The 19,425-nt window shown below is 39.3% G+C and overlaps 1 pseudogene; it reads left to right on the top strand.

Annotated features, from left to right (window-relative positions):
• The first annotated feature begins 13,272 nt into the window (after window positions 1–13,272).
• Window positions 13,273–13,653, top strand: LOC147697236 (E3 ubiquitin-protein ligase RBX1 pseudogene; annotated as a pseudogene).
• The last annotated feature ends 5,772 nt before the right edge of the window (window positions 13,654–19,425 follow it).

Here is a 19,425-nt window from a genome sequence, read left to right as displayed (position 1 = left end):
ATCAGAATGCACATCCCATGATTCTCAATAGTAAGAAGATAGGAGCCCAGATGCTCTCTTTCTGACTGAAACATGGATTAATAAGGAATCGGATGCTGATTTAGTTCAAGCTCTTCCCCCCAACTATACCATTCTTAGGCAAGACCGTGTTAGCGGCCGTAGTAGTGGAATTGCTGTCATTTGCAAAAATATTTACAGGTGCAGATCCACCAGTAGTCCTGTACCTGACAGTGAGAGCTTAGCCATTGGAATACGTTTTTCACCCACCTGTACTTTTTCAGGAATTTTAATATATCGCCCCCAGGAGCCCTGGGCGATTTTTGTAAAGATCTCCCAGATATAGTTACTAATGGTGCCAGCCTTTCATCTAATTTTTCAATCTTGAGCGCTCTTAATATACATTTGGATGATCTGATTTTCACTCCTGCGCATGACCTTATCGAAAGTCTGGAAACATTTTAATTTAAGCCAATAGTGACTGGCCCTACTCATAACTTAGGACATTTGCTTGACCCTCTATTTACAAATCTTAAGGATCTCACTGTGGTTGAGTCCATTCAGGTTCCCTCGTTAGACCACTTTTTATTATTATTCATCTGGACCCCACAAGATCCTCTGCGTCCTTTTACTAGAACAAAACAATATGGTTGCATCTGGTCCAAACTTTCTGTGGAAAGTTGGCCAACCAATAAAAAAAAAATCGACTCCTATACCGCACCCTAATCCTACGGTTGCCAATGACAATCTTAACAGTTGGCTGGAATCCTCTCTGGACTAAGTTCTCCCTAGGAAAGAATCCTGCCATCGAGTAGGACCTAACAAGAAAGCTTGGTATTCTCAGAAACTCAGACAGCTCAAACAATCATGTGAACAATTTGAACGGAAATGGAGGAAAGATTTTACAGTTACCAGCAAAATGTAATATAGAGAAGCACTTACATTTTATAAAAATGAAATAAAAGCTACTCAGGTAAGTTATTATCATGAAAAAATTGTTTCCACGTCTAATTCCACCCAGGAATTTTTTAAAGCTCTGAAATCCCTTCTCACACCTCCCAGCCACCCCACTGATTGTGATAACGCCCAACAAACAGTGTTGTGATGAAATAGCAAATTTCTTTTCTTCCAAAGTTTACAATATTTATTCGACCTTTCAGCTAAATAATCTGGTTAAAGTTATTATACCTTCCAAACAGCAAGTTTTGCTGGAAGAGTGTCCCTCTCTGACCCTATCCTCCCTGCAGCGACTTCTTAGGCAACTCAAATCAGGCTCCCCGGCAGACCCCGCCCCCTGGCTATTCTCAGTCAGGTCTCAGAAATAGCCTCCCCAGTTATTCAGGACGTGATAAATACTTCCCTCCTAATGGGGCAGGTTCATCTCCTATGGAAGCAAGCAAGAGTCAAAGCTCTTTTGAAAAAGTCAAACCTTGACCCTGAAGAATGGGCAAATTATCGGCCCATTCCCTTGCTGCCTGAAATAAGCAAATTAGCAGAAAAATATGTTAACTCCATAGTGGCAGCTTTTCTTGAAGAAAATAATCACCTTCATCCCACTCAGACTGGTTTCAGATGCCAACAGGGCACGTAGACTGCCCTTCTTGCCGTGGTTAAAGAGTCAAGGAAAATCTTGGACAACAGAGGCTGCATTGCTCTCATTTTGTTAGATCTCAGGGCAGCCTTTGATACCGTTAACCATCAACTAATGGTCCAAAGACTCGGGAAGGTGGGGGTGGTGGGCACTGTCCTGAAATGGCTGCAGTCCTTCCTTGAAAATAGATATTTTTCTGTCTTTGAGGAGGATGTTTTCTCAGAGCAGATCCCTTTGCGGTGTGGAGTCCCCCAGGGATCCTCTTTAAGTCCTACCATGTTTTACATCTACATGAGATCTCTTGCAGATGTAGTACTTCCCTGGGGGATCCACATTGTCACCTACGCTGACGATACCCAGTAGGTGGTTTCTCTCAGTCAGCAAGATAAATCTGAGTTGGGCTTAACATCTTGCCTTGGGAAGGTTTCTGAGTGGATGGGCCTGTCTTTTCTAAAACTTAATGGGGCCAAGACAGAAATGATGCTCCTGGGCCATTCTGACCCCATGAACATAGACCTTCTGTGTCCTACCTGTCTAGGCCCCCCTCCAGCACCAAAGAAACAAATCAAGTGTTTGGGTGTCTGGTATGACTGCAATTTGGATTTTAAAGTTCAAGCACGTAAAGTTGCTGCCAACTGCTATGGACATCGAAGGCTGATAAGGAAGATTCTCGACTCCTTCTGTTTGGTGCCAGACATATCTTGGTCCAGGCACCTATTCTGTCCCTGCTGAACTATGCGAATGCAGTCTATTTGGGTGTGCCACAAGGAACTTTTAAGATACTGCAGATTGCCCAGAACTGTGTGGCCCACCTCTTAATGAATATTCCTAAACCCAATTCAGCCAAACCGGCGCTTAGTCTGCTGCACTGGCTTCCTGTCCAGGAAAGAATTTGGTTTAAGGCAATGTGCATTGTTCATAAGTCTATTTCTGGGAAGGGCCCTCCATTGTTTCAGTCAATGGTACAATTATATCGCACCAATAGGACTCTAAGATCCAATAACAAATGACTACTCACAGTTCCTATGATCAAGCGGTCACGTGCTGGAGGTCGGCAGTTCCCATATAACGCAGCCACGTTTTGGAAACAGCTCCCTGACTATATACTTCTGGAATCTGGCTATCTGAAATTGAGGAAGCAGCTGAAGACCTTTCTCTTTCTGTGATCAGTTTGTGTTTTAAGGTGTCACATGAAGGGCTGGGATGCCCTTGGGTAGCCATGCGCTATATAAGTGTGTATTTATTCATTCATTCATAAATGATTGTAGAAATACTGGAAAAATGATATCATATGTGTATAATATGTCTCACAGTTGATTTTTGAATAAGTCTAAATCAGGCTGAACACTCTAAAGTAGTTATAGATTATTTATCAAAACTGACCTTTTGAAATTTAACAAATATTAAGATTTAATGTATGAAATATATAGTTCTGATGCATTATTAGTTAATATTTGCAACTATAATGATTTACATGTTCAATTTGAATCTGTGACTTTATCACAAAGCTATTCTTTTGTGGTCTCAGAAATGCACTATTGAATTATTAAAAGTTGGTTCAAAACTGTTATCCAAGTAGATAGAAACCTTAAACTTTCCTCATGTGATTTTTATGTGTGTAGAGTCTCAGATTTCCTAAAAAGACACAACATTCTTTAAATATATGGACATATGGTACATGTATATGTTTTTCAATGAAGTAATAGTTTAAACTTGCTATTGGGCAGTTTCACCAGACAATCTATGACAACTGATTGCCTCGACAAATGCATTAATGAATTTTCACATGCTTATGTTTAAAGATGTCCTTGTATATTGTTTATGTTATATTGGCTTTAAAACATTAACTTGACTTTGTTCTTTAGGACTGCACTTTCTCATGATGCCTTTGAGAAGGTATTTAATTTCAGCTCTCATTCATGTAACATTCTTGTACCTTCCCGTGGGACGCAAGGAGAATTGATACATATTGTATTATCGATACTTCATGAGAGCAGGACATTTGCAACTAGTACACAAGAAAAGTCCAGCAATGAATGACCCAATGTGATTTAACCTTTGTGCCTGAGACGGACAATCATTTCCCGTACTTGGTGTGTGAAAATGTTTAGCTGTTATCATGTTTGCACCTTGTGAGTGGAAGATTATCTCATGGATGCTGAACAGTAATAGGATAACACAGTGGGTGTTACATCCCAAATGATGAACTATAATATCAAATGCTCCCAGGAGGGGAGGAACAAATTGACTTCTTCTGATGATTGGTCCGATCAAATGCCTTTCTGATCAGACCTCTTCCTTATGCTGAGAACGTTAGGACTTCTTCCTGCATTTGTAAATGGCAGGAACCTCTTGCTTAGCGGATTTTCCTTGGACTCCTTGGCCGATCCATAACTCGTAATGCACTCCTGAGGTTTCTTTTTAATCAGCGTATTTTAAGACCCCTTCCATAACATATACTTTCCTATGGACTTTGAGAACCTTACCATTTAGACCGGGTGTTCTTAACCAGTCAATCGCGAGCTACCAGTAGCTCCCAGACAACTTCAAGAGTGGCTCACAGCCTTGAGTTCCTTTTTAGATAAGGACAAGGTCATATTTTCCATTTAAAGTTAAGGGAATTCTGTGTTTTTTTACATTATTATCATTAAGTTGTAAATAGCAGGGCCAGAAAATGAGCAGTCCTCAGTCAGATTTGTGACCCAGGTTGGGGCTGCGTCATAAAGGTGAGCAACTGAATAGAGTCCTCGTCAACTCAATATTGGAGCTGTGAACAAAATGATGTTTCTGAATGCTTTTAAATGGAAGAAAATTTAAAGGGAAAGTTACCTTAATGATTACGTTAATTTTTCATTGTAACTTTCTCCCATTTCTAAGTGTCTCATTTACAAACAGCAGGCAACTTACTCCCTGTGGCCGAGAGACACTGTGCTATAAGTATAAAGGAAAAATACAGCCATTTTTTTTAAAAGAGTGAACTGCAGAAAATTATTTCATATTATGAACTTTTAGAAGAATTTTTTCTGCACTTTACAGTTCTCCCTTTTTAAAATAAGTTTGCATGTTTGTGCTATGCATGTAACGGTGCCACATTTTCTGAAAGGTATGTCCTCTGCTTCATGTAGATACCACCCAGGCTTTCAGTCACCCATACAAATATATCCCATTCATACACACACAAGTTCATACTTCCCCAAACACTGAGCAAATTATAGGAGTTACAAATAAACAAATGACTAGTCCAGTCTCAGAAGCAGAACCTATCAAAATAAGGTCCTTTGAAGATTGACATTGGTTTGTGGTGTGTGATTAATCTACAAGTCCAGTGTATCTAGTTGTATGAGACCTACTATGCAAGCTGAATTGTTCCAATTATTGTGCCCCAAATGTCATTGAATTCCATACAAATGATAAGCTTACAAGGCAAAGATCTGTTATTGGAATGTAACCCTTGTTGACCAAAGATGATTTGCTCACCGAATTGAGAGATACAGACTCAACTTAAGTCTGGGATTTTACAGGAGAAAAACATTGGACTTCATAAAGGTGATGAATCAGTCTGTATCACTGTAAAGCCAAATGCCGAATTTCCAAGAATCCTGCAGTACAATCTGACTCCTGATACTATTGCTGGGATTACTCCTGTAATTGACTAAATGATTGAGCAAGGAATCCTAAAAGAAATAATGGGAAGTCCTAGTAACTCACCTGTTATCGGGCTACAGAAGCCCAAGGCAAGCACTGTATTGTATAGGACAAGCGAAATGTAAACTTCATTGTTGCCCCGGGTTGTCCTATGGTACCAAATCCAGCTGTGATATTATTTCAGATTTCATGTGAGATTGAGAATTTCTCTATCATTAACTTTTGTCATCTTTTTTTCTATTCCCTTGAACTTGAATAGTCAGTACCTTTTTGCTTTTCATGTTGGCAGTCATGTCTTTGCATGGTGCTGAGTCCCACATAGGTATACGAAACACCCTTCAATCTTTAATTAGATACTTAAAAAGAATTTGGAGTCTTTGTTGATGCTGCACTACTCAGTTCTAGTTCAAAATATCAATGACCTATTGGTGGTGTCAAATACTCAAAGAGACCAGCAAAGGTGATACTATTGCTTTGCTGCACTACTTAGCTAAGAATGGACATAAAGTGTCCCCGACCAAATTACAGTTCTGCAAGTAAGAGGTCCTGTACTTAGAACATTACATTGGGAAAGGAGCAAGGACAGTGCCCCATAAAGAATCTCAATGATTCTGAACATGAGTTCCCCAACCACCCAGAAATAATTTTGCATGTTCCTGGGAATGGTGAGCTACTGTTGACAGCGGATTCCCAACCTTTCCCTGACAGCCAAGTCTTTACAGTCTACAGAGGTTGACACACAAAGACATCTCTGATCCGGTTCCATGAGAGGACAATTACAAGTGTGCCTTCACAAAGATGCGAGAATGTCTGTCCCCTGCCACAGCTCTGGGAATACCGAATTACAATAAATGTTTTGTATTGTTTTGCTGTGAAAGAGATGGATTTGCTCTTTCAGTGCTTACTCTGATGCACTGCAGTGCACGTAGACCTGTGGTTTATTTTTCAGTCACAAATCATCATGTATGCTTGAAAGCAGTTGTGTCCACATGTATGAGCCTTGAACAGTGTGAAATCTTAGTCATTGGTCAACCACTTACAGTTTTTGTACCCCACTCAGCTAAGGTGTCACCGTACTCAGACACAACATCTTACCAATAGTCGACTAACTAGGTATAAAAAAATCTTCCTGAGCACAGAAAATGTCACCCTTAGAAGATGCCCTACTCTGAATACTGCTACTGATTTACCTCTTCATGGAAATTAGAATGTGAATGATGAGGCAGAACATAATTGCCTTGATGTGACTAAATGATGCATGAAACTGAGACCAGATATGCAAGATATGCCACTTACTGAATCAGATCATGTGCTATTTGTTATTGTCTCTTGATTGCAAGATTATGAAGGAAATCTGAAAGCTGCATATGCATTCTGCAAGGTTGCCAGTGTGACCGAAGCCTTCAGGCTTCAAGGAGTGTTTTCAGCACAAGTGGCAAAGTTGGTTACTTTGGCAAGAGCATGTTGTTTCTCCAGCTAAGAGGGACCATTTTAACTGATAGTCAGTATAGATTTGGGATCATACATGACTTTGGGCAACTGTGGTCACAGCATGGGTTCATTGCTTCCTCTGGTTCACGAATTGGCAATGGAGAAAGTACGAGGAACCTTTTGAAGTCCCTAAAATTGCCCAACCAAATTGCAGTGGTGAAGTTTGTTACCATACAGGCAACACATTGACTATGTGACCGCCAGTAATCATTATGCTGATGAAATTGCGAGGTACTGTGCCTTGAATACCGTTCCTTTAATGGGGAAACAATCAATGCAGCTTCAAATGCCACAAAATGCAAACTGTTATTATCTGATGTGGATACATGGGAGGAAATTAAGAGATTGTAGTAGGACGTGTCAGAAGCTGAACAACAAGGTTGGATTAGAGCTGGATGTACCAAAAGAGAGAGAGATGATCTTTGGGTTTCAACTGATGGAAGAACTGTGTTACCCAATAGTTTGTTACCACCTATGACTAGACATCATCACGATCCTTCAGATGTAGGCAGAGACAAATGATGCAACTTTTATATCAGACTTTATTTAACCCAATGTTCAGATCAATGGCATAAAGTTTGTGCCAGAGATGTGTGGTATGCCAGTAACAAAACACAGGAAGAAAAACCCAGTCACAATGATTCACATAGGGAGATAAGGAGGTCGGTTCAACAGAATGCATTCAGACTTTATTGAAATGCCCATTTGTCATGGATTGAGATAAGTCCTGATGATCGTTTGTATCTTTTTGAAGTGAGTGGAAACCTACCCGACAAGAAGGAATGACAGTCTTACAGTAGCCAAACTGTTGATGAGAGAGTTAATGCAGAGGTTCGGGTTCCCAACTTCTCTAGTCAGACCGAGGAACTCATTTTAACAATGAGGTCATGAAGAAGTTATGTCAAGAGCACTCGACCGATTTACTCTTTTCTGTGACGATCATGAGCTTTTTATGAATGTTGACAAGACTAAGTCCATGGTCTTGCACAGAAGTAAACATGTCAGAGCCAGAGTAGAAATGAATAATGTGCCCCTCGAACAAACTGATTCTTTCACATACTTAGGGGTCATCATAGGTAAAAGACTAAATTGGAAGCCACAAATGGATTTACTGGTGGTAAAGCACAATCAATTAGCGGGGGCCCTCCTAAAAGAACATTGTTTATCATTAACTAAACCAGTTGCTCCAGTTATGGCTATTTATCAAGGGAAGGTCAAAGCCTCAATAATTTACGGAGCTGAACTCTGGGATTTGGAAATGTATCAGATCTAGTCCATGCACATAATAGGTTTCTAAGGGCGCTGACTGGCCTCCTGCAGTCCATTCCATTAACCCCTTCGCTGCGGGGGATATTCCCCCACTGTGCTGGGGGGGCGCGCACAGCGCTCACATGCTCATGACAAGCTGAGCTCGTCATGAGGCACGGCGCTCCTGTGCTCATGATGAGCTCAGCTCGTCACGGCCACACCGGTTCCCGAGGAACGCTCAGCACAGCAGGGGAATTATCCCCGCATGCGAGCGTTCCACGGCTCATGACGAGCTGAGCCCGTCATGAGCACCGGAGCGCCATGGCTCATGACGAGCTCAGCTCATCATGAGCTTTCAAGGGGTTAAGGCCGTTATTGATGGATTTGGGGTGTATGTCTTTTGAAGAGGCGGCTGGTTTTAGACCTCTTGTCTATTGGCGACGGCTTTGGACCACCCCGGAGCTGGCCCCTTATGCGCAGGCATTTAAGTATATCCAAGATGCCGATAAATCTAGCAAAATACCATGGTTACATAAGATTAAGTTTAATAAAGAAAGGGAGGTCTCCTTTAAGTTCCAATCAGGGACAAGGAGTAGTGTAAGGAAGTATCAGAGAATCCCTAGCTAACCGTTAAATTGGGAGAAAAGGACATACATTAAATCAAGAGAAGATTCTCATAGCTCTTAAGTACCCACTATGACCACATGTATATTGAATCGCATAAAAAGATACATAGAGATAAAAACAATTGCAAAATGTGTATAGAAAAATTGTATAATTTATTATAGAAGTCATACATTCATAAAACTATTTTCTTTTTAAAAACTTTTCAGTGCCAAAGAAAAACAGTTAAAAAATGGTGTCCATCGATATAAGGAATAGTAAAAACATATATTTGTTACAAAAGTTGTCGACGCAGCGTTTCGGTAGAACGATAGGACCTTCATCAGGACAAGGTTCTTGTGATATCAATGTTATGTGGATGGTCCCAAGTTACCACCACATTGGTCAGTCTTAAATCCAAAATTTTTCTTTTCTATGGATGTTTAGAGCACTATTGTTTTCATTAATAGTATGCTGCTACTGGGTCTTGTCTGTCAAGAATACTATTCCAGAGTCAAGGGAGCCACCGAGTTCGTGAAAGTGTTAAAAGTCGAAAGTTAACACATAAATGTGGGAAATGGACTTATCGAGATCGAGTCGGCCTCCCTGCTCCTCTTGTGTCTCTCCGTAATCTAGATCGACACTAGATTACGGAGAGACACAAAAGGAGCAGGGAGGCCGACTCGATCTCTGAAGAGCACGATAAAATTGAAAACTCGGCTCATGGTGAAATATATGAAAGCTACGCCAATCGATTAAGACGTATCAAAAACGGCACGAGTATCAAGTGCACACAGCGAGGCGCTGCATCGATTAGCCCATTTCCCACATTTATGGGTTAACTTTTGACTTTTAACACTTTGACGAACTTGGTGGCTCCCTTGACTCTGGAATAGTATTCTTGACAGACGAAACCCAGTAGCAGCATACTATTAATGAAAACAATAGTGCTCTAAACATCCATAGAAAAGAAAAAGTTTGGATTTAAGAATGACCAATGTGGTGGTAACTTAGGACCATCCACATAACATTGATATCACAAGAACCCTGTCCTGATGAAGGTCCTATCATTCTACCGAAACGCTGCGTCGACAACTTTTGTAACAAATATATGTTTTTAATATTCCTTATATCGATGGACACAATTTTTTAACTGTTTTTCTTTGGCACTGAAAAGTTTTTAAAAAGAAAATTGTTTTATGAATGTATGACTTCTATAATAAATTGTACAATTTTTCTATACACATTTTGTAATTGTTTTTATCTCTGTGTATCTTTTTATGTGATTCAATAAACATGTGGTCATAGTGGGTACTTAGGAGCTATGAGAATCTTCTCTTGATTTAATGTATGTCCTTTTCTCCCAATTTAACGGTTAGCTAGGGATTGTCTGATACTTCCTTACATAAGATTAAGGTCACTCTAGGGGACATGGGCCTTAACCACCTATGGCAGGACCCTGAAGGGAATTCTTTCCCCTCAAAACTGGAGTTTAAGGCCCTATACAGAGAGTTGGTTTGGCACAAGTCCTTTTCCCAGGTGAATGGAGACTCCTTAACAGGCTACTTTATGAATCATAAAGTGGAATATCGATTGGAGATTACTGGGACACCATCACTAATTTTGGGGATAGGAAGCTCTACCACCAATTTAGAGTGGGGAGCCTCCCCATAAAAACGTTCACCAAAAACTGGGGGACTGACTTAGATCTATATTGCCATACTTCCCCTGGGTGGAAGAGACCTTGCTGCACATCCTTTTTGTCTGCCCTGCTTATAAGGTACTTCGCAGGAAATGGCTTAAGCCTGTTTGCGCACAAATGGGAACAAGATCCTCTCAACTAGCTTTGCGCATCTTAAATGACCAATGATGTCATAGTTGTAGCTATGGCAAAATTGTGGAATTGGACTTGGGCCATGAGAAGGATTGGGAAATTGTTTTAATGCTGTTTTGTATATGTGTCTTTTATGATTGTTTATAATCGAATAAAGACTGATTGAAATTGAAAGTTATGTCAAGCACTACAAGTTGAGCAGAAGCTCCATTGCAGTTACAGCCCAGAGGATTCTGGACTCATGGAGCAACATAATGGCACATTGAAATGTAGATTGACAAAGGTGTGTGCTTCTACATTGTTAAAGTGGCCCAATGTGTTGTCTCGTATGTTGATGAGTCTGCGGAGCACTACAGAGAGGAGAACAGTATTGTCACCCCAAGAAATTATCATGGAAAGGACTTTGAGACAGCGAACTGTGCCTGCAAATACACTTGTAATTATTACAGATGGCATGATTCTTGATTACAGCAAAGGATTGGCTGATGTGGTACGTTCCGTGTCTCACCAGGTTAGAGAGGCTACAGTTTTGACTCAACAGGAGCAGTGCCATAACGTTGTTCCTGGTGACTGGATGATTGTTAAGAAGCGTGAACGGAAGACATGCTTGGAACCTTGTTGGCATGGGTCATACCAGGTAATACTGGTTACCACTACTGCTATGAAGTGGCAATGTCTCACAAATTAAGTACATGTAGCCACACTTGCATAGTACCATGTCCCCTTGATGATATAACAGCACCTGTTCCTGATGAACAAGTGGTTATAGAGAGACAGAGGTGTCAGGTTAAACAAGCTCTTGGGGACCAGCAAGCAGGGTGGGCAACACTTGTTTTGTCTGAGGGTACTCGGAGGGAATCAACTGTTGTCAGTACAGCCCCTCTAGGAAAAATTCACACATTTAATTTTAGCATGTACATCATTATAGTTGCAAAGAAACCTAATAACGCATCATTCACATATCTTTCACACATTAATTCTTATTAAGGGGCAGATGTATCAAGATACCATTTTGCACTTCTCAAATAGCGATTGTTAAGGAATCGCTATTTGAGAAGTGCAAAATGGTATGTATGTAGAATTTCGCTATTTATTAGCGATTCCTTAGAATTCCTTAATTGCGATTAGCAAATTGCTAATCGCAATTAAGGAATAATTTCCCATTCATTTCTATGGGCCAGGAGGCCCATAGGAATGAATGTAAAATTATACTCAATTTGCGATTAGCAATTAGCTAATCGCAAATTGAGAATAATTTCAAGGGTGCAAGGGTGTCTTAAGGACACCCTGCTGCACCCCTGAATTTGACATGTACATGCATATGGCGCACATACATGCCCTAAGGGCATGTATGAGCCTCATATGGTACCTTTAGAATTTTAAAAAAGTGCTTTTTGAAAAGAATTCGCAAATTACCACCAACTACAAGTTGATGGTAATTTGCGAATTCTTAGTCAAAAATCGCAACACTGAAATGCTTGATACATTTCAAATCTAAAATCGCAATTTGCTATTTCTTAAAAGCCTCGCAATATTAAGGAATCGCTAAATTAGCGATTCCTTAATATTGCGAGGCTTTTTGCATGATACATTCCAAATCCCGTTTTTTTTGTCGCAAACGCGGCTATTTTCCGAATCACAGCGTTTGCGACAAAAAAAACGGATGATACATCTGCCCCTAGATGTTTAATTTCAAAATGTTCAGTTTTGATAAGTAATGCATAACTACTTTAGAGTGTATAGCGGAGGGACACTCCCTGTGAGTAGCTGTGCGCTTTAGAAATGGACTATTCAATCCAATTCAATTCAATTTAGCTTGATTTAGATTTATATGAGAATCAACTGTTAGACAAATTAGACACACATTATATAATCGTTCCACTATTACTACAATCTGAACCCTCTTTTACGGTACATGTACTACATTTTCTCATAACCATTGTCATTTTCTAACACTTGTGCAAGGTGCACATTCAGTTTCTGTGTCTGTGATCATTCTTATCATATGTTTTTGTGTCGTGTAAAGAATTAGCATCCTATAAGCTGCACAAATCCCCCTTTGATGGCAAATTAAGCCTTCACATTAATGTATTATCAGGTGTCACAGATCACAGTTTGGTTCTCTTCAGTATTTCCATCTGGAATCCTCCAAAGATTTAATTCATAATAATATTGACTCGGTCTGTCCTCCAATTTTACATCTGCTCTGTTCCTTTTCACTCCTTTGTTCCTTGTCTTAGGTCTGCATACTTTGATTGTCACAAACATCAGCAAGACACCCAGAGCAATAACCACTGAGGGTCTCAAGATTCGTCCAATTTTACTCTCTAGGTTACCCAACCATCTTCTAGCTGCAGAAAAACCTTTCCGTATTCATTCATAGGCATTTCCAGTTTTTAACCCTTTCAGGTATTTGTTTAGACCAGTTACATTCTTGATGTAACCTTCTATTTTCTTACTCTTGTCTGGTATGTAAGTGCAACATTATTGATACTTTAACATCCAACAGACTATGCCCTCCTTCGCGAGTAGGATGTCTAAAACAAGTCTATTGTGCAGAACCATATATCGGATTGAAACCATTTATGCATCCACAGCTAAGAATATGTGTGCTTTATTTGTAGCTAGTTTTTCAAATACAGTAGAAAGCTTTCTAATTTTATGAGACTTTAGTATCAATCCTGCAGATGGTAATAAAGCACAAAAAATGTCTCCTACAATTTCACTTGCACTGGCACCTCTTTTCATTTTCCTATGATGCTCTTTTGATGATTCGTCAATATGTCCATCATGCTACATTTTTGGAAAAACTAGTCGATGTAACAAGTTCTGAGGAGGTGGTGTCTCCCAGAAGTGCAGGCACATGCCTACAGCGATTGATGTAGATACCCTAAGTGGTTCTGGCAGTGGCTTGAGCAAGAAGCGTTTTGAAGTCAAGAAGTGGAATTCTGTGGCACTCTGGGCCTGGGATACCGTGGTCGATAATTGCGCCATCGGCAGGAACCACATCATGAACTTGTGTATAGAATGTCAAGCAAACCAAGTGTCCGCAACCTCAAAGGAGTGCACTGTGGCATGGGGGGTCTGTAATCATGCTTTTCATTTCCACTGCATTTCGCACTGGTTGAAGTCCAAGCAAGTGTGACTACTGGGCAGCAGAAAGTGGGAATTCCAACAGTATGGACACTTAGCTGTACTAGGAACCCTTGCTGCCATACAGCTCATAGTCTGCTTGTCTCTGTAATAAAGACTTCTTTGTTTGGGTTGTGTTTGACTTTGCAACAGTGGTGCCAGAATTGCTTTTTGTTTAACATGTTTTTTGTCTAGATCTTTGTTTGAAATAAAATATGTATCTCTCCTAAAATAAAGTTCCACACCATTGTATATCTATAACATCCATGTCACTTTTAGTTTTCTCAGTGAATGTGTGCGTGCTCACGGGCAATTTGTGTGTATATATATATATATTCACTGAAAAAACCATAGGTTATGGACCATATATAGTTAGGGATTAGCATTTACAAAACCTTATTTTACTCGCACAAAACCATTGAAATTCCCATATATAGTTAGTTGCACTAACTATATATCGCGCACCCGCAATCCACTGCTGATGATGTCACATATTACATCATTCATGACATGGTCAGTGACATCACTGATGACATCTCAAATGACATCACTGATGACATCACTGATGACATCATCCAGTGACTGTATATTTCTGTAAAGTTAAAATGTGTCTTACATATTGAAGAATGAGTGGATGTATAAGTGTCTGGATGAAGAATTTAGTAGGTGCATGACTGACTGTATGAGTGAGTGATTAAATGTGTCTCACTGAGTGCATGGGTTAGTGACTAAACTGTCTTAATTTGTGCATCATTATGTCTGTTGTTCTGTAAACTGCTGCATGTGTTGATCAGTAGCTAAATGAGTAACTATATGGGTTATTGATTGGTTGCCCAAGTATTTGTATGGGAGACTGAGTGTGTGTGTGGGTGGCTGGGAGGTGTATGACTCTGTGCATAGATGTGTGAGCAGTTGATTCACTAGATGTATGGGTTCAAAAGTGCATGTGGAAACAGCTGTATGGGCGGTTGACTGTGTGCATGAGTGTATTGGTGAGTGAATGGATATCTCAGTGCTACATGTCAAAGTAAGTACATATGTAAAACACAGTACATGTGAGAGTTGACATATATAAAAATCTGTGCATAAGAGCCAGTGATTGTGTGAGTGGCTGTATGGATCATTGTGAACTTGTATCAGGGATTGTATAAGAGAGTAAATATGTGTTAGTATATGTTTGAATAAGTAAGGTGTGTATAACTGTATAGTTGAGGAAATGGAGGTGTGATTGATTCTTTGCATGACTGACTAGGTGTGTAAGTAACTCCATAGATGAGTGACAGTCTGTGAGTGTCTGTTTACACTGAGTGTATCTAATGTTATATTAGAGTCTGACGAGGTTCATCGTATTATCACATGAATGATGTCATCAGTGATGTGATAAGTAATGTCAAATGAGATGTCATCAGTGATGTCATCAGTGATGTCATTTGAGATGTCATCAGTGATGTCATCAGTGATGTCACTGACCATGTCATGAATGATGTAATATGTGACATCATCAGCAGTGGATTGCGGGTGCGCGATATATAGTTAGTGCAACTAACTATATATGGGAATTTCAATGGTTTTGTGCGAGTAAAATAAGGTTTTGTAAATGCTAATCCCTAACTATATATGGTCTATAACCTATGGTTTTTTCAGTGAATTTTCAAGGTTTTGTAAATGCTAATTCCTAACTATATATGGTCTATAACCTATGGTTTTTTCAGTGAATTTCATTGGTTTTTTAAAAGCTAATATCTGTAGCTGTAAAATGTATTCTTCTTTAAATCCAAAAATATATTTTATATGTTTATTAATAATTTTTTTTTAAATATTTTTTTTTCTTCGCTCCCGGTTCGCGAACCGGGAAGCTTCCCGTTAGCTCATCTTGATGCCGCGACCTAGTCCGCGAACCGGTAAACGTTCCGTTTGCGCAACTGCCGCGTTAGAAATCAACATAGTGACGCGTCGCAGAAGCGCGACGTATCACGTTGTCGCGTAATGCGTCTTATGACGCGCCGCATTAGCGCTCCCGGAAGTGCTCCGGACCGCGAACCGGAAGCGATCCGGGGCACGGCGCGCACCGCGTAACGTGAGCGGAACAGGTCATGTGACTTGTTTATAAAACTTTTCATTGGTTCATTTCACTTTTGGTTTCCTAATGATGTAAGACTAGGTCATATGACCTAAAAATAACACTTTTCATTGGTTTAGAACTTTTGCTTTTCCCAAATGATGAAAACCCCTCCTTCTTTCCTCACTCTGACTTTCATCTTGGTGAGAGAAAGACCCTTTTTCATAGTTGAGCAATGGCTTCAGTAGTTGCTTCAGCTGGTGCACCCCCACCACCACCTTCACCTCCTCATGGGAAGAGAGGACCACCTCCCCAGTTCATCACCAACACAGAGGAGGAAGAGGATGAACTAGAGGAAGAGGAGACAGAAGGACCACAGTTCTTACAAGAGGTGCCCCGGGTTTCCCATCGGAAAGCCAGTTTCATTTGGCAGTCTTTTTCACTCCCTTGAGGGCAGAAGAAAGTAAATGCTAAGTATGTCACCTGCCTCATTTGTAAAGACAAGTTATCAAGAGGCACTGATAAAAAGTATAGCTTTGGGAACTATACCATGCATCGGCACATGAGCAGGTGGCATCCATTGAACTACAGCCGGGCAGAGATGCGTGACCTGCAGGATAATCCAACAACAACTCATGTGGCCAGGTCAACTTCACAAATATCGTTGACAGGAGCAGAGGCACCGGAAACCGTGCCAAACATTCAGGAGAACTTTGTACATATAAAATTCACCTGTTTGCATTGCGGTGCATTGCTTTCATGTGGTAACATGAGCATATCGTTAATTAACGTTGCTTATGAAAATCATAATTGCCCTAACCGCCCCAGACAGTAATTTTTTTTTTGCTCCTGTTGAGCCCTTTTCAATGCCTGTTTTTTGTTGTTTCCCCTCCATCAAAAACAAAAAAAAAACATAAAACTGTTCAAAAAATACAAAAAAAACAAAAAATGTTCAGAAAAATAAAAAAAAAATATAAAACAACAAAAACATTTAAAAAAAAGTTCTTTTCAGAACTACCTCCCCTTTCAAATAAAATTGCTAGAATGTTTAGCACTCTGGCAAGCTCTATTTCTTTTGGTTCGCTTCCCCGTTCGCTGCCCGGTTCGCGAACTGGGAGCGAACCAAAACATTAAAAAAAAAAAAAAGAAGAGTAAGTATAAGGGAAGTAAACAGAGAGTAATGTTAAAAGAAAGACAGCTATAGGGAGTAAACCAGAGATACTGTTTAATAGATCTATTTACCGAAGAAAAGATGGAAGAGGGTATAATTGCGAAAAACAAAATAGATAAGGAAGTGAAAGAAAAAAAGAGAGTAGAACAATAACAAAGAAGAGTTTCTTGGAGAATGTGAGTGAATGTTCAAAATAAGATTAAAACATGTGGAATAACAGAGAGAAAAAATAGAAAACAGAAAACAAAAAATAACAGAAAAAGATTAATTGAAACAGCAAAGAAATGTAAATAACATAGAGCCATATCATCAACATAGGCAATAAAAGTTTTGCAGCTTTTATCGGCATAAATATGTCGCCAAAGCATTCTAATTAGCTTGATACATATGGCCCCAAGTGAGGCCTGTCTTGCAACATGGTGCATCTTTTTCATCACTGCTGCATCGGTTTCATGTGGCACGGTTTTAAAACAGCATGACACATTTGCCTAGATGCATCAATGTGTAATTTTGACGCCTCATAGCAAATCTTTTGCACCGCCACTGCGTCACAAAACTGACGCACAGTGGCGCAAAAGAGGCATACACATATCATAAATCTGTCCCTAACATTTTAAATAATTAATTCAGGATGACGATAAGGTGTGGTCTCTCCAGAGGTTTGTTTAAGGTGAGGCCTACTCAGGGTTGCAGATCAATTTTACGCTTGTTGAAGAATACAGAGGAGATAATACATGTGAAGGCCTACCAATGAAGTAAGTCATGTCCACTTATTACATCATTCATGACATGGTCAGTGACATCATCAGCAGTGGATTGCGGGTAGAAAGAGTAGAAAACATTTACCTTATAATTCTTGTTAACTTTTTCAATTCTTTTTTCATACTTTCAATCTGTGAAAGAGAGAACAAACACTTCAAAAATATTAAAACATGTATTTAAAAATTAGAAAAGACAAGGGAAAAGGTTCAAGAACAAACAGTTTTTCAACAACTTTGACATTTACAGAAGCCTCTGCTTCTCTACGTCCCCTACACAATCCTAAAGATATATATATTAAACAAACAGTATCTTGATGCTGATGAAGTGAGGCCTATTTTGGAACATGGTGCATCTTTTGCACTGCTGATGTCTCACAATAGTGATGCAATAGCAGCGCAAAAGAGATGTAAAGCCATCATAAAATTGTGTCTAACATTTTAAATGATTGTTTCAGGATGCAAATAAGATGTGTCCTTTCAAGAGGTTTGTTTGAGGTGAGGCCTATTCAGTTTTAAAAAAAAACAGTACCCAGAAGTGCAGCACTGTAAGCATTAACTTTGACACTTACAGAAGCCTCAGTTTCTCCATATCTACCTCACATTTCTAAATGTATATCATAAGTACAAAAAGTAGAACATTAATTATACATGTTAAATGGTTTATTTTTGCTGTTCTCAGAATGTATCAAATTTCACTTAAATCAGTGACTTGAAGGTATTCATCATGTAACAGCGGGGAAAAAAAACCACAATCAAAATGATTGTGTTTAAAAAACCCATACAACATAAGAAATCTGAATTCAAAAATCCTTAAAATTAACTTACTTTCCATAACGTTGAAGGATGTCCTATGAACAGCGTACACTCTGTTGTGCTATTAATATTTTCAGCCCGTCACTTTCTGAAAGAAAACCTCCATCGTTTTGAAAAATATGTTACATACAATAAAAGACTTCTCACATTCTACCACATGTTTCCACATGGCCAAATCATGTTGGAGCGATTTACAACTCTTGTAATTCTTGTAATCAAATCCCGTCATTTTCTATTTTCGCAACTTTCAGAAAGAAAACATTTAAGATTACTTTCACAATCCTGGACTACTAATATCTTACCCTTCTTGCTCACTCATGTTCTACTTTTCCTATGACACTGATACTGCTTACTATGAAGCAGACTTACTTGCATCAGGTTTATATAGTTGGATTTTTAAAATGACATTATAATTAAAAGTTTTGGACCAATAATCTAGACAGCATTGCAGACTTACATTCCCTCTACTTCATGAACCTTTTGCAATTCCTCTGAGCAAATCCCGAGATTCTTTCCTTAAAATTTTGGTTTTAAAAACACCAGGTAAGAATTTTTAAGGTCAAACGGCAATTTTTTTTTAAAAGTTACAACAGAATCGTTGCAGAATGACCAGCCGTTTCTAGACTTTAAATAAGCTGTGTAATACCTGATGTTGTTGAAGGACCATCGTGATAGATAATTGCTGCAGTTACAAAAGTCCTTCCTGATATTGACAACTGCGAAGCAACAACAATTTTTTTTAAAGTTGTCAATTTTGATCCATCAGGCCTACATCGTTGGATCATTAAATTATCTTCGTATAAATAATGTTGACATCATTTCAGATTTACATTGGCTACACTCCATGTTGTGATCAGCTGCTTTTACTAGCTTATTAAAGGAGACTGATTTACTGTCTGGCAAAGTTAAATATATAAATCTTTCTGAGTCTACACTAGTAGTACTTGATACCCTACAGTTCTCGCAGTCATGCTGCCATTGATAAGAAAGCCCAAACAGGTGATCTACATCTACACCCTCATCTTGCAATACATCAAGCATATACATTAAAAACTCCTGACAATCCTGCTGAATATTTTC

The sequence above is a fragment of the Lissotriton vulgaris genome, chromosome 8 (assembly GCF_964263255.1).
Source record: "Lissotriton vulgaris chromosome 8, aLisVul1.2, whole genome shotgun sequence".
Classification (NCBI taxonomy): Eukaryota; Metazoa; Chordata; class Amphibia; order Caudata; family Salamandridae; genus Lissotriton; species Lissotriton vulgaris.
The sequence above is the reverse complement of the archived record's forward strand: the minus strand, read 5'-3'. Positions and strand labels throughout refer to the sequence as shown.